The following is an 11,581-nucleotide window of genomic DNA, read 5'->3' on the forward strand; positions in this document are numbered from 1 at the left end:
TGTACAAGAGATTTATAAGGAATTAAAAATTTTCAGGACAAGCTTTTGGGGCCAGCAGTGCTTCTTTGATCAAGTAGGGAACACCACTTGTCCTGAATGTCAGTGCAAATAAAAAAGTATCATGGACAGCATTTAGCTGTTTTTGTTGCCCTAATATGGTTACAAGCACCACGGGAGGTTAGTAAATCGCGTTTTAAATAGTTTTTTCTCATTTACTCTGATTGGTCAGTTACCTTGTAGGGTCAGAAGCTCAGTTATTATTTTTGTATTAAAAAAAAAAACTTTCTGCGTTTAGTGTGTTCTTATATGACACTCACAATTATGTGAATATTAGATAAATAACAATCGGTAAGTAGTTACCAGTGCTCATCCACACATACTCAAATTCCAGCAAATGTCCACAATCTCTGTGTAACAACTTCCAGAACATAGGGTATAGGTGATTAGAGTCCAGAGTGTGTCACATCCCTAAATACGAATATAGACATAGTTGTGGGACTTTATAGGAACTTCGAACACATAACAGATAAATTGATAAAAAAAAAAAGATCTTTATTATGAATCATCAGTAAAAGACAGAAAACATGAAATATACATGATATTAACAACTGTAAATACACCAGCTGAAACAGCAAGATAATGATACAATCTGGTATGCTCTACTCGATGTGTTTCAGAGGCTATGTGGCTCCTTCATCAGGGGTATAAGAGGTAACCTTGTAGTCGTTCATTGGTGTATCAAAGAACATTCCATGTTAGGTTTAAAAACAGAACTCTCTGCCTTTCCGCCCAACTTTGGAGGTAACGTATGTTGTACTGGATAGAAGACCCAACCGTAAAGAAGAGCATCCAAAAGGTGCTACACGCAACCTGGAGACACTAGGGGACACTGAGGCTTGGCAAACAGGGTCCTGCACCTATGGACCCATTATGGAATGGCAGACCTCACATTGAGTAGTAATATGAGTATGGGCTGGCTTTAGACAGCACAGCTAAAATTATGTGTCCTCCATAAAGGTGTGCAGCAAGACCAAACATTGACCAAACCAGCCTATTGGATTGTCCTGCACGCGGCTCACGTGAGCTTCCTGATGATGCTGACAAGCGAAATGGAGGCTGCACATCCGCCATACGTGACGTAATTTACGAGTTTTAATCTGGTTTGAACATTCGGCCATTTGGCACGGACGCTGGCTCGGACCAGGCAGTGTTCCGGACAATAGAACAAGCTGGTTGTGTTGGTGCTGACTATAGCACCTTGAAATGTGAGTGGAAAATTTATATTTTTAATCCTTGTTTTGATGTCTAATAAAACGGTATCACACTATCCTGGATTATTATCTCTCCCTGAGTCTTGTTTATTGATGTTTGAGGAGATCAGCTGGTGGTGGTTTCCCATATACCATTCTTAAGGTGGGACATTGTCAGGGCCGTCTTTAAGGCAGGGCAAAAGGGGCAGCTGCCCTGGGCCCTGTCATTGTTGTGGGGCCCAAAGCAGCTGCCTCATACTTGCCAACTATCCCAGTTTAAATTCCCTCGCCCATTGAAGTTTTAGTCCCTTCCTGTGTCCTGATATCTTAGTTTGAAGTGCTGCTACTAATGCTGCCCAGCTCTGCCCTATTGTTGTGTACAGATGACTCACCTGCAGACCCTGTGTTTACATGTACATTACCAGCATTCATATGTAAGTAACAGCGACGTGCATATGTAAATAGCTGAGGCCAGCTGCATTGATATGTAAATAAAGGCAGTATTCATATGTATATCATGCCCCCCTGCAGGGAGGAGAATATGTGCTGTAACCTATAGCAACCGGTGAGCAGTATTACTGTACAGTAATCTCTAGCAGCCAATCAAAAAACAGAAATCATGTGCTGTAACCTCTAGCAACTAATCAGTGAGCCTTAATGTGTGCTGTAACCTCTAGCAACCAGTCAGTAAGCGGTAATGATATGCTGTAACCTCCGGCAACCAATCGCAATTGCTGCCTGATCTGATACACTAAACTGATTTTAAGTCTAGCTGCTATTTATTTTATGTCTCAGAGAAGGTGGAGAGTGAAATTGCATGGGGGGCCCCAAGAAAATTTTTGCCCTGGGTCCAATCAATATTAAAGACGGCCCTGGACATTGTGAAAACAAGGTGTAAAAAGGGTGGTACCCTATGACACCGAAGGCGCATATCATAGATGATGTTGGTAAATAGGGATGAGCTTCGTGTTCGAGTCGAACGTACGTTCGACTCGAACATTGGCTGTTCGTCCGTTCGGCGAAATCCGAACTCTTGGTCCGTTCGCGTCAAAATTTGTGTGGCGCTCACGGCCCACAATGCACTGCGATGGCGCAGTGCATTGCTGGCTCATGATTGGCCAAGCATGCACTGTGACCCCGCATGCTTGGCCAATCGCAGCGCCAGCAGCGAGGAGAGCCATGATTGGCCACTGGCAGGATGCCTGTGGCCAATCATAGCTCAGGCTGTGTAGTGCATGCCCCACACTATATAAGGCCGATTTTTTGGCTGATTTCCTATCTTGCTCTTGTGTAGTGGTTATTGTCTGTGCCCTGACCGCAGTATACACCACTATATTCACCTCACCTATATAGCTAGTGATCTATCTTTAATAATAGAGCTTGCAGTCAGTAGTGTTAGGAGATAGTGCGTGCTGTCTGCGTGCTCTGTACCCAGTACATACCGCTATAATCCACCTACATAGCTGTTCTCTATTTGAGCCCAATTGCCATCTGCAGGAGTTATTGGAAGTTGTGTGTGCCTCCAGCACAGCACAGTATACATCTGTATATACCCCTTTATCTCTGCTGTTCTCTGGTTATTGTCTGCGTGCCCTGACCGCAGTATACACCGCGATATTCACCTCAGCCTAAGGCCCAATTTTTCTGCCCCTGTTTAACAGGGGCGTTTAAGTACAATTTTTGATGCAATGCTTTGCAGCAGGGCTAATTCCAGCAAAAAAACTAGAGTATATGGAAGAAGTTGCAGTGTGGTGGCACCAGCAGCAGTGCCTAAGGCCAAATTTTTCTGCCCCTGTTTAACAGGGACATGTAATTACAATTCTTGATATAATATTTCACAGGAGGGCCCCTTCCTGTGCCCACCCAGTGTAACGGTGAGGACTTATAGTGTTGTGGCACCAGCACCACAACCACCAAAGGTCAATTTTTCTACCACTGTTCAACAATGGCATGTAATTACAATTCTTGATATAATCGTTCACAGCAGGGCGCTCCAGCGCCCACCAAGAGTCACTTTCAGGGCTTACAATGTTGTGGCAAAACCAACACCTTGTTCCGCCATTTCTGCAGAGCATATAGGGCAGGCCCCTACTTTCAAACATCCAACTTACAAACATCTCCTACTTGCAAACGCAAGGAGACAGCAGCAAGTGAGATGAAAAAAGATGGACGACAAAACAAATTATACAGGGGTGATAACCCTTCCCTATGTTTTCCAAAAAGCTTAAAAATAGTTTTTTTGACTGGAGCTACACTTTAAAAATGTACCAGTTGAAAATTACAAACAGATTCAACTTAACACAACAAACCTACACAGTCCCTGTCTTGTTTGCACCGCCTGTATACTGCTGTTCTGAGTATATAGGGCCTGGGGGCCACACGCATTTCCTTTTTTTAATATGGGTACAGGGTTCCCCTTAATATGCGTACAAGACCCAAATAGGCTGGTAATGGGCAGGGAGGGCTACCCATGCCATTTTTCTCAATGATTTTCAACCATATTGCAGGAACCAGATATAACATTAAAACCGCAAGCAGTTTTAAATGGTGTTATTTCCGTTTAATGTCATTTTGTGCAGGGACTGTTCTAAACACGGGAAACACGTGGCACTTCACAGGCATACTACAGACACCCCCCAGGCACCATATTTAAAGGAATATTTCACTTTTTTTTTCACTTTCATTGTCAGTAAAATCAGTGCTCCCGCCAAAACGGCCATTTTAGGCATTGACCCATGTCCCCTGGGGCAGGAGGCAGGTCCCCAAACCCTTTTTAGGACAGTATCTTGCATATTAGCCGTTAAAATTAGCACTTTCCATTTCGAACGTTCGAGTCCCATAGACTTCAATGGGGTTCTAACGTTCGTAACGAACGTGGGGTCCGTTCGAAAGTTCTGGTACGAACCGAACCGGGGGGTGTTCGGCTCATCCCTATTGGTAAACATGCATTTTGTACACTTTGTGGTGGAGCACTTATATGAGGAGTATCTGAGGCACCTTTAAGACCAGGAGCACAGTGATTGAAGCTTTCGTCAGCAAGATTTAGGAATGAAAAATAAAAGTTAGGTAGATTTGGCGCTATACCTTTAAGTCAGAAACCAGAGATACTTTCCAAGCTAAATATGTTATGTTCCTTTTATATTTTTCCTATTAAGTGAAAAAAGTGATAATCGTGACTAAACCTTTCAAGGTGTTTCAACCCCCTGAATTAATTGTAATTTCCTCTCCGCCAAAGGAAAGGGGTTATGAAGATGCTGATAAGATGTAATGAAAAGTGAGAAAAAAAAAAAACCTTTATACTATGCGTGCCTGAGATCAATGTCTCATTCCAAATCTATAATAGTGAACAATCAATATACGTACTTTCTTGCCTATAATATATATAGTGAAGATTTAGGAATGTTTTTTGGACTGTGCAATATTTATTAATAATTCTTATAAATACATTTTTTTTCACCTTTGGACTCCCAAGTATGTTTGATTAATATACAAATATTAAATATCATCTGCTGCTTCAGTGTTTTTAGATTTTTTGTCAGATGTTACAATCACGCCGCCCGATGGACTTGAAAAATAGAAAAAAAAAAGCTTGATGGGAGGCTTCCTGCTGACTGCTGTCTCTTGGCTGTGACAGCTATTATATAGGCAAGGGTGGGGCCACCCGGTAACATAACTGAGTGACCCCGCCCCAATTGACATCCTTGCCTATATAACAGCTGTCACAGGGAAAAGACACCAGTTACGGGGAGGCCTCCCGTGGGGGAAGAGTATTTAAATTTTTTATTTATTTTTTGGTCCGTCGGGTGGCATGATTGACGATGTATATAAATTGCTGGATACTTGTTTTTTAAAATAAACAAATTGTCAAAAACTGTCTTTTGTGGTTTTTTACTTTTTGACACCTTTTTTGGTGAATGTGTAGGGGTATAATATACCCGATACACATTCACATAGGGGGGGCCGGGATCTGGGGCCCGTTGTTAAAGGGGACTTCCAGATTCTGATAAGCCCCCCACCTGCAGAACCCAACAACCAATGGCCAGGGTTGTCGGGATGAGTTCCCCTTAAAAGCCATACCAGACCCAAAGGGCCTGGTATGGACTGGGAGGGAACCCACACAAATTTTTTCCCTTGATTTTTATCTATATTACCAGGAGCCGGCAATACATTACAGCCGTGAGCAATTTAAATGATTTTTTTTCCTTTAGAAATGTCCTTTTGCTGCGGCACTGTGATACACATCACACAGATGTGCCACTTTACAGGCAGACTAAGGGGACCCCCCAGGCACGATATTTAAAGTATCATTTCATTTTTATTGTTTCACTTTAAGCATTATTAAATCACTGCTCCTGAAAAAAATGGTTGTTTTAAAAACTTTTTTTTGCATTGATACATGTCCCGTGGGGCAGTACCCGGGTCTCCATACATTTTTTATGGCAATAACTTGCATATAAGCCTTTAAAATGAGCACTTTTGAGTTTTCATGTTCGTGTCCCATAGACTTTAATAGGGTTCGGATGTTCGCACACATTTTTTGCCTGTTCGCATGTGCTGGTGTGAACCAGGGGGTGTTCGGCCCATCCCTACTGATAACTATAATACTGCTTTTTAAAAGCATGAATAAAAAATGAATTACCTTTTTGGAAAATATCATATTATTAATGTACATACAGTTTTTTTTTCCATGTGTATATGCTTTTGTGCATGTCCTTTATAATACCCTAAAGAAAAGAAAACAACTGAATTTCCAATGGCATGTTAAGAAGTCAACCTGCTGGGCTGTTTGTGCAGATCCCGTAGTGCTAACAAGTGCATGCAGAAAATGATTGGCTTCCCTGGGGTTGTGTATGTATACAAGTGTTGGCTTCTCCTTGCCAACAGGTTAGAAGGCTGATAAATTATAAATGGTCAAAAGTGGTAGAAATTGAATTAAATGAAACTGAATTAAATTTAATTGAATAGCTTTGTATGTGGCCATTATAATGCTGGCCATACCCTTGGCACATTTAAGACCATTCTGAAAGCTTCCAATCACATCTCTCTGCCATCCTTAGTTAACATTGTTTCTAGTTTATGAACAAAGAGCCTACTAAGAAATGTTGTGTGAATTCATAAAAAGAAGGTTTATGTGTGGTTCACATATTGAAGGACTGCACATATATGTTTATATTTTCAAGGACTGTATTATTTGGATAATATATACTGAATTTAAGGATTGAAGTCCACCATGAATGAAGAGCACCGGCTCCTCTATATTTAATCCATTTGATTATTGATTAACTCATTCAATGCTATTGATCAATTTTGGCATCAGTTTATTATTATTTATTATGATTATTGTTTGCATGTGCTGAAAAAAAACAAGATTGTATCGGCTGAAAGCATTTAAAATTCTACTTCAGTATTGAGTGCTTTGTTGCTCCAAACTTGTAAATGACTTACATTGTTGGCGGCAGAATACTGAGGTTAGAAGATGATGAAAAGCATTAAAAATGGCAACAAATTTCCTAATTGTAAATTCTATCCATTACAAAATGAGTTAATTGATTCCTATGTGATACATGTGTGCACAGTCCAACACACTGTTAACCTGCAATAATTCCATAGAATATCTGTATTAGGCTTTTATCTTAACCACTTTCAGACCGGACCATTTTGCTGGCTTAAGACCAGACCACTTTTTGCGATTCGGCACTGCGTCGCTTTAACTGACAATTGCGCGGTCGTGCGACGTAGCTCCCAAACAAAATTTACGTCCTTTTTTCGCAACAAATAGAGCTTTCTTTTGGTGGTATTTGATCACCCCTTCGGTTTTTATTTTTTGCGTTATAAACAAAAATAGAGCGACAATTTGGAAAAAAAATGCATTCTTTTTTACTTTTTGTTATAATAACTATCACCAAAAATATATAAAAAAAACATTTTTTTTCCCTCGCCGATGCACATTCTTCTACATATTTTTGGTAAAAAAAACCGCAATAAGCGATTATTGATTGGTTTGTGCAAAATTTATAGCATTTACAAAATAGGGGATAGTTTTATGGCATTTTTATTTTTTTTACTAGTAATGGCAGTGATCAGCGATTTTTATTGTGACTGCGACATTATGGCGGACACATCGAACATTTTTGACACATTTTTGGGACCATTGTCATTTATACGGCAATCAGTGCTATACAAATGCACTGATTCCTGTGTAAATGACACTGGCAGTGAAGGGGTTAACCAGGGGGTGGCAGTGTAGGGGTTAAGTGTTCCTAGGGGCATGTTACTACCAATCACATGGAGCAGAGATCAGTGTCACTTGTTGCTAGGCAGAACGGGGAGATGCTGTTTACATTGGCATCTCCCCGTTCAGCCTCCCCGTGAGACGATCGTGGGTATCCCTTCGGCGATCGAGTCCGCGGGACCTGCGACCGGACTCACGGGGGTCCTGACCGGAATGTGAGCACGCCGCCGGAGGCGCACACACGATGGCAGGGCGGCAAATACAATTGGACGTACATATACGCCAATATGCCTGCCAATATGCCTGCTCGTGCCATTCTGCCGACGTACATCGTCGTGTGGCGGTCGAGAAATGGTTAAAATAGTTGATAAAAATAGAATAGCCACAGTGCTTTGTGTCACATTGAAATCAGTTACAGGCCCAGGAACAACAATAAGTATTACAGTGCCTTGAAAAAGTATTCATACCCCTTGAAAATTTCCACATTGTGTCATGTACATACAACCAAAAATGTGTATTTTATTGGGATTTTATGTAATAGACCAACACAAAGTGGCACATAATTGTGAAGTGGAAGGAAAATGATAAAAGGTTTTCAAAATAGTTTTCAAATAAATATCTGAAAAGTGTGGCTTTTTTTTGTATTCAGCCCCCTTTACTCTGATACCTCTAACTAAAATCTAGTGGAACTAATTGCCTTCAGAAGCCACCTAATTAGTAAATAGAGTCCACCTGTGTGCAATTTAATCTCAGTATAAAGCTGTTCTGTGAAGCCCTCATAGGTTTGTTGGGGAACCTTAGTGAACAAACGGCACCATAAAGGCCAAGGAACACATCAGACAGGTAAGGGATAAAGTTGTGGAGAAGTTTAAAGCAAGGTTAGTTTATCAAAAAATATTCCAAGTTTTGAAAATCTCATGGAGCACTGTTCAATCCATCATCCGAAAATGGAAAGAGTATGGCATAACTGCAAACCTACCAAGACATGGCCGTCCACCTAAACTGACAGGCCGGGCAAGGAGAGCGTTCATCAAAGAAGCAGAAGTAACTGTGGAGGAGCTGCAGAGATCCACGGCTCAGGTGGGAGAATCTGTCCACAGGACAACTATTAGCTGTGTCCTCCACAAATCTGACCTTTATGGAGGAGTGGCAAGAAGAAAGACATTGTTGAAAGAAAGCTATAAGAAGTCCCATTTGCAGTTTGTGAGAAGTCATGTGGGGGACACAGCAAACATGTGGAAGAAGGTGCTCTGGTCAGATGAGTCCAAAATTTAACATTTTGGCCTAAAAGCAAAATGCTATGTGTGGCAGAAACTAACACTACACATCACCCTGAACACACCATCCCCACCGTGAAACATGGTGGTGGCAGCATCATGTTGTGGGGGTGCTTTTCTTCAGCAGCGGGTTTATACAAAATGCTAATGTACAATTGAATAAACAGTTAGAATCTTGGATGTCATGAATTCTATTAAATCTGAATTATAAATACATATTTATAAAATATTGTAACCAAAGATGAGCCAACTGATTTGGTAGAAATGTATTTTGTTGCAAAATTACCAACTTCACTATTAGCAAAATTTAGCTTAGATTAACTCAATTTCTGTCATTAAAACACAAAATTTGCTTGAAAAAATCCCCATAATCTTGTATTAAGGATAGGTTAGTTTACTTTATACAGTGTTATTTTTATTTGTGTTTTTTTTCTTTCTTTTGATGTGTTTTTGATATAAATGGAAATAATATATTACAGCCTAAGTTTACAAAGTCTACAAAAAACAAAAAAAACTAAAACGCAAGGAACATTGCTTAATGTGTGGTGTCCTGTGTGATTCTGTCTTGTAGTTCATTAGAAATCTTCTATTCTCCAATACCTCCACCCTCTTCCCCATTGCCACAATCTTCTGGTGTGGGGAGGGTTAATAGAACAAAGGGGCTGTTAGAAGCGCATGATCTCTGAATGAAGGATGGATGGATGATTGATAGGTCTGTCTCCTACGTTCATAGATGGTGTTTCATCCATTGAAGCTGTAGTAATAGCTTCTATGAATGTTGGAGCTGAACAGAAAAGGCGGGCATAGTTAGGCCCTATTGATAAGAGCCTGGAAAAGCCCCCTAGTTGTATTAACCCTGGATGTATTGGAACAATACAGTGGTGGGAGTCATCCGAGGATGGACATTTTCTACTGAACTATAAGGCATAAGCATAAGGGACATATCACACTGTACCTTTGCTTTTGAGCTATTCTTTTTGTCACTCTGCTCTCTTCTTCTATCAATATGCTCAGTCTTTTTTTGTTTTTACAAGTTTACATGGTTTTCAGAGAGAACATTTTTTAACAAATAATTATTGACAAAGGGGATATAAATGACTTCACTTACAGAAGGACCAGCAACACAACATGAAAATTTATAGCTGAATCCCCCAGGGAACCAAGTGCATATAACACACATTAAAAGCCACATTCTATTCCTGTCTTTGATTGGTGTAGCTGCACCCTAGTCTGAACCCCAATTTGTGGGTGTTCCCATTGGGAAGGTACAACCAATGCTATCGCTACCACTCACTCTCTCTAAAAAAAATTACTTTTGTGCTAGCTTATCCTATTAGCGCTGACATCATTTGCAATGAAAGCACTGGTAAAATTTAATTCAGCACTGTTGGAGCTATGTGATCTATCTGCAGGTGCTGTGTATTTTAATAATTAACTGCAGATAGATCACATAGGCTGGACAACAACAGCACTGAATGATCTTTTACTTTTGTGAATGAGTAGTCAGCACAGGTGGGGCTGTGTGACAGATCTGCCAATAGATAGACCACACAGCCCTGTCAAGGCTGATTACTCATTCACAAAAGTAAAAGATCATTTAGCTCTGCATAGCTGTATGACTGGATGGAGACAGATGCTCCCATCTGCCCATGCTCTGATCAGCAGCTTCTGCTTCCAACTGCTCCATTCTCTCCCAGTGGCCTTGAAACCCTCCCACAACTCCAGCAATCTCACCACTTGCAGGACTACTCTGGACATGGACTCTGCAACTGAAAACGAAGGTTCCTTGCCATTCTGTACAAGTACACGTATGTACCTGCACAACCCTTCACACAGCCCAGCAGCACTGCATGATCTTTTATCTTTGTTAATGAACATTCAGCACTGTCCAGGCTTTGTTATCTATCTGCCAGCTGCTTATCAACAAACACAGCACCAGCAGATAGATCACACAGCCTCAACAGTGCTGAAAGATCTTTTACCAATATTTGTGTAATGAATGGAGCTGACCCTACCCTCTGCTTTACTGGTGGCACTTGTCTCCAGTGGGCACCTGCTGCCGAAAATAACAACTGTCCTTCAGCCCACATTAGTTATCCATCCACCTATTAACATGGTTGGATACTGGTGGTCGTTGGGAAGCTGTTGACCACACTAGCCTAGCGATGGGCTCCAAATCAGAGAAGGACCAAGTGCCCAAGCATTGATTCTCTGGGGGATTCAAAAGGCATTTTTTAGTATGTAGTAATACTTCTTCTTTGATCTTGATTTGTTATTTTTTATCTTAAAGTCAGTATTTAAAAGCCATACTCTAATAGGCCATATGAGGAACTTGGTATAGTAGGACCAACACAATGCTTTAAATATTCCTTGAGGTTTTAATCTAAGAAAGGGAATGAACTTGCGTGTTTCTGCTTCATTTAACCACTTCCCGACCAGCGCACGACGATGTACGTCGACAGAATGGCACGGGCAGGCATATTGGCGTACAGGTACGTCCAATATTCAATGCCGCCCTGCCATCGGGAGCGCACCGCCGGCGGCGCGCTCCCGCGCTGGTCGGGACCCCCGTGAGTCCGGTCGCGGGACCCGCGGACTCGATCGCCGCGGGCATCCCCGCGATCGTCTCACGGAGCGGCCGAATGGAGGAAATGCAGAGTAAACAGAATTTCTCCATTCTGCCTAGCAACTAGTGACGCTGATCTCTGCTCCATGTGATTGGAGCAGAGATCAGTGTTCACTAAATGAAAGCCCAACCCCCCCACAGTTAGTAACACACCCCTAGGAACACTTAACCCCTACACTGCCACCCACTGGTTAAC

At 41.5% G+C, this 11,581-nt stretch overlaps 1 protein-coding gene across 2 annotated transcripts in view; it reads right to left on the bottom strand.

The window, feature by feature from the left end:
• The window catches only part of LOC143933726 (uncharacterized), a 57,347-nt gene that overhangs the window by 20,636 nt on the left and 25,130 nt on the right, over positions 1–11,581 (bottom strand). The window lies entirely within an intron of this gene.

The sequence above is a fragment of the Lithobates pipiens genome, unplaced genomic scaffold, assembly GCF_037356315.1.
Source record: "Lithobates pipiens isolate NorthernLeopardFrog02 unplaced genomic scaffold, aLitPip1_a1.2 Scaffold_27, whole genome shotgun sequence".
Taxonomy (NCBI): Eukaryota; Metazoa; Chordata; class Amphibia; order Anura; family Ranidae; genus Lithobates; species Lithobates pipiens.